Source organism: Crocuta crocuta, unplaced genomic scaffold, assembly GCF_008692635.1.
Source record: "Crocuta crocuta isolate KB4526 unplaced genomic scaffold, BGI_CrCroc_1.0 scaffold50, whole genome shotgun sequence".
NCBI classification, from domain to species: domain Eukaryota; kingdom Metazoa; phylum Chordata; class Mammalia; order Carnivora; family Hyaenidae; genus Crocuta; species Crocuta crocuta.
The window spans coordinates 7,018,165-7,023,310 of NW_027527428.1; positions in this window are offsets into that span (position 1 = coordinate 7,018,165).

Below are 5,146 nucleotides of genomic sequence, written 5' to 3' on the forward strand. Positions count from 1 at the left end.
GGGCACGGGAGCCTTGCGTGGGGCCTGGCAGGCAGGGGTTACACGTTCACTCCAGCCCAGTGGCTGCACTGTCCACAAACGAGTTTCCATCCCCCTCTCTGCTTGGTTCTTCCCGTGTCAGACCGCCTGCATCAGAGGAGAGCCTTGCGGCTGCCCCAAGTCCAGAGAGGCGGAGGCGTCTGGGGCAAGGGCAGCGGGAAGCCCAGGCCTTGTGGGTCCGTCCTGCCTCCTGCTGTTAACACAGCCCCACAGCCATCACACTGACAACAGCAACACATGGCATTTGGCTTCCCCTGGATGGCATCCTCTGGACGGGTGGCCGATGGAATCCACCAGGCCCCACCCACAGCCAGACACAACAGCAGCCACGTCACAGGGGCAGCGACTGCAGGGAATGACCAGCTGCACGGGGAGCCTCGCGTGCAACCCCCCAGCACACGCACTTGGCCTTGATTTCCTGGTTGGGGTCAGGGCTAGGGGCAATCAGGCCTTGATGAGGCTGGAGAAGCGAATCGAATCTGGTCCCCTCCACCAGCCCTGGGCGTCCGTCTACATACTCTCTTCTGACTGTTTACTGACCCCTTGGGGAGGGGAGGGGAGGCCCAGGCTGGCCCCAGTGTGGACACACACCCTCCTCTGTCAGGGTCCCCAGGTTGGATATACGTGGAGCCACGATGGGGCTGGGTGCAGGGGGCTGGGTGGGCTAGGAGGGCCCAGCTTTGGGGGTCCGTCCTTGGGCCCAGATCCAGAAGCCACTACCCAAGAGTTTTTCCCAGACCTTAGACTGTGGTCACCCCCTTGTGACTCAGACACTGGGGGGGGGCGCTGCGGGCCGAGGCCCAGGCTGGGCTTGGCAGGCCTGGGAGAGCCGGGAGTGGGGGCATGGAGCCAGGTCTGCCTGGGGTCTTGGACGCTGGTCACCTCTGCCTCCAGAGGCCTCTCGCTGGGGAGGGGCACCCCATCTTCTGGGAGCCTGGCCCCGGTGCCCTCCCTCCGCTCTCCCCAGGAGCCTTGCTGGGGAGACTACCCCAGGGTGCCTGGTGGGGGAGGGGGTGGCCAAGGGGGTTTTCCCGCAAGGAAGTCAGACTTGGCCGGTAACAGAGCCACAGCCTGTGTGGCCCGTGGCCGCGTCCCAGGACCCCCACACCCACCCACAAGTGCCTGCGGCTTCCCACACCTTGGCAGTCACTGCAGTCCCCACTCTCGCCTTCTCTGTGGGTTATGGGGTGGATTGTGGCCCCCAAACTCATCCTGGGGAGCCTGGGGGGCTCAGTCAGTTAGGCGTCTGACTTCGGCTCAAGTCCTGATCTCGAGGTTCATGGGTTCGAGACCTGTGTCGGGCTCTGTGCTAACAGCTCAGAGCTGTTGGATTCTGTGTCTCCCTCTCTCCACTCTTCCGCTCACATTCTGTCTCTCTCTCTCTCTCTCTCTCTCTCTCTGTCTCTCCCAAAAAATAAGTAAGTAAATAAATAAACTTTTATTTAAAAAAAATCATATGCACAGTCCTAACCCCAGGACCTTGAAATGGGCCCTTATTTGGAAATAGGATCCTTGCACGTGTAACTGCTTAAGGTGAGTTGGATGGGACCTAATCCAACGACTGGCAGAAAACAGGGGCAGTTTGGACACAGAGAGCACACGTGTGAAGAGGGGGCAGCGGCTGAAGCGATTCACCTACAAGCCAAGCAACGCGGAGGATCGTCAGCAACGTCCGCAGCCGGAAGAGAGTGAGGACCACCTTCTCCCTCCGAAGGAACTGAACTGCCAGCACCTTGACCTCAGACTCTGGTCTCTGGACCTGGGAGATAACAGACCCCCGTGGTGTGAAGCCCCCGGGTTGTGGAACTTTGCTTCGCCAGCCCCAGGACCGTGGCATCCCGGACACTCCCAGGTTTCAAGCCCCGGCCTGCAGCAGGCCTGGCCCCTGCCGCCGCCTCCCCCGCTCTGCCGTCCTCGCCCCCGCCGTCTCTCCTCACCTCCCTCGCACCCGTCGCCTCGGCTGCCCAAGCCAGCTGCATCTCACGCGGGCCGGCTTCACACGCCATCTGACTGGCCACACTCGCCCTGGAGAACCCCGGGGATTTGCCCGATGAAAGCGTGTGCAGGGGAGAAACCTGCCTAATTCCAGCAGATGCCTGCAGGTGAAGACGGTGGGGAGCCCACCACGGACCCCCGCCTTCTCCCCCTCTCAGCTCTGACCTCCGTCGCTGCCCGCCCGCCCCGCTCTGATCCTGGAGCCCCAGGCTCTGCCCTGCCCTTGGGGAGACGCTTGGCGGGAGCCCAGCTTTCCCAGCCTCTCCTCCGTCCCTCTGCCCCTCCGCGTCGCATCGGCGCCCCCAGTGCACATGGGTCCCATGGATGGATGGGGTCCCCGCCAGGCTCCCCTCATGCAAAAGCACCCCAGGTCCTGGTGATCCGAGGCCCCGGTGCCAGTAAGCCCAGGGGGAGGAGCTCGCATGGCTCTCCTCCCGGAGCGAATTCTAGAACTAGAGGGCTCGTGCCAGGGCCACCACCTCGACAACGGCCGCCTCCAGGGTTCCCAGAGCTTTCTCGCCTGTGCTGTTCGCTTCCAGGCGCGCGACGTCCGCTCCGGCGGGTGGTCCGGGCAGGGGCCAGGGGCTGCGGTGACGGGACCCCAGCCCCGGGGACTGTGTGAGGAGGTAGCCCCTCTAGACTGCTTGCGGGTCCGAGGCCATCACTGAGTGGTGGCCCCACGGTCTTCACAGGGGGAGAGGTGTTAGCACAAGGCGACAGGCCTGGTCAGGGGGCCACTGGCCTCTCTCCCAGCCCCCTTTCAGGACAGGTGCACCAGAGAAGCAGGACCCTTCCCACTCAGTCCCCCCAAAATCTCTCATTCCCTCCTGAGCCCCAAGAGTGGAAATGATGTTGCTCCTGGAGTGGGGACTTGGGTCCGGCTCTGGGTCCGGTGGTGGCAGGACCCTGGGTAAGTCCCGCCCTCTCCCGTGGGCTCAGCCTCCTCACCGCTACAAAGGCCGTCGGACTCTGAAAGTCCACGTGCTGGGAGCCGCCCAGCCGCTCGCACTCGGTGTCCCATCCCGGTTCGCCAGGCGCCTGGGCGGCTCTGCAGACAAGCCCACGGCCCGGCCATCAGGTTCCCTCCGCCGCTCTGAGTGCCGCACGGCGCTGGCCCCTCTCCAGAGGCCCTGTCCACGGGGCGTGCCGCCCGGCCCGGGGTCGCTAGGACTCTGGGCAGTGCCGGTGCCCCCTGGGAGCTGACTCTGGGCTGAGCGCCTCCGAGCGGCCCCCTGATCTGCAGCCACGCTCCCCGTGCCCTGCGAGCAGCATCCCTGTCATTGTTGAGAGCGGGCCGTCACCTACGAGGTTACTCTTTCCCCTGTTGTGGCCAGGCGTGCTCACGTGCCTGAGACCTCACCAGTGTCACCGGAAGGGTTGAGCCGGTTTCAGGGAAGGCCTCTCAATAGTCTTTCCTACCTGCCCCTCCTTCCGCATCCTGCTGCCTGGAATGCAGATGCGATGGCTGGAACTACAGCTTCCCCGGAGCCGTCCTTGGCTTCTCCCTTTCAGCGCATCTCTCCCATCCGGTCCGCCAAGAAATCTTGCTGAGCCACGTTCGGGTAGCCTCACCTCGGATCGCCTCTCACCACTGTCTGTTTCCACCAAGATCCAGGCTACGGTCACCGTCGGCCTCTCTCCTGGGTCACAACACATTCCGCTCACTGAGGAGCTGCGACCCTGGCCTCCCCACAGTCTGCTCCGCACAGCGGCCAGGAGGTCCGACCGGATCTGCTTCCGCTCAACCCCTCCGCGCTCAGACAAGAGCCTGGGCTCTCAGGGCGCCGCATGGTCAGCGGCCCGCCGTCCCTCCTCACTGTTCCCTTGCAGCCACACTCCGGCGGCGCCGGCAGGGACCTCCCCAGGCCTTCACTGAGTGTGTCCTCAGTTACCCCCGGGCCGTCTTCCTACCCTTATGCCTCTGTCCATTCCTTGCCTCCCTGGACGCCATTCTGCTCATCCTACTGAGAACAGCAGGGGCCCCTCCCTCCCCACCCTCTGCCGAGCCCTGGGTCTTCCCAGGGAACCGCCTTCTGACATACCCCCCTTTTTCTATTTATTTTTTAATAGTTTATTTATTTCTGAGAGAGAGAGAGACAGAGAGGGCAAGGGGCAGAGAGAGAGGGAGACACAAAATCTGAAACAGGCTCCAGGCTCTGAGCTGCCAGCACAGAGCCCGACGCAGGGCTCAAACCCACGAACCTTGAGATCATGACCTGAGCCGAAGTCGGACACTTAACCGACTGAGCCCCCCAGGTGCCCCTCGACATGACCTTTAATTTACTACTATTTGTCGTGTTGCGAGCTTCCGGACGGTCTCGCCTACTAAAGCGCAACCTCTATAGCGTTTGCTGAGGAACGACTGATCCTCGGACCCAAGGATGGAGGCCGCGGGAGGGGAGCGGGCCCAGTGTGGGCCCACCCACCACCATGGAGCCTCTGCTGTTGGAGCCGCCTGCTGTTTTGGGGCTCTTGGTAGAGGCAGCCAACGGCAATCCCTGTGACCCGCTCCACTTTACAGATGGGGAAACTGAGGCTCAGAGAGGCAGAGCAATTTGCCCAAGGCCACATGACCCCTGAGTGCGGGGCTGAGATGTCAGCCGCATGGCTGTGACTGCAGAGTCCACTGCTCGCCGCGGGCCCCGGGCTGAGCTGAGGGCAGTTTCTTCCAGGTGATGCTGGAGTCCAGCGCGGTGCCTGTGGGACTAGCCAAGGGGACGCTTCAGGACACGTTAGGGGAAAGAGTGTGAACACTGTACACACTGTGGACCTGACCCCTGGCCGGCAAGCTTTAGGAGCCTTGTGTGGCCCTGACAGGGCCCCCTTTCTCTTGTCCAAGATGGGAGCCCTTGGCCGGTCTCGTCCAGCAGCTGGTAGAAGAAGTGTGTCCCCCGCCCACCAGGGAGGGGCTCCTGTGTGGCCAGGCTGAGGAGGGGGGACACTGTGAGGCCTGCGATGTTCCTCAAAGCTGCAGATTGTAGTCCTGGTCAGGAGGAAACGCCCCTGAATCTCATTATCATCTTGCAATTAGAGGGGTCGTGGAGATTCAGCGAGATGAGAAGCCTGCTTCCATCCATAGGCTTTCTTCCCTTTTCTAAAAATTCCAGCCCCG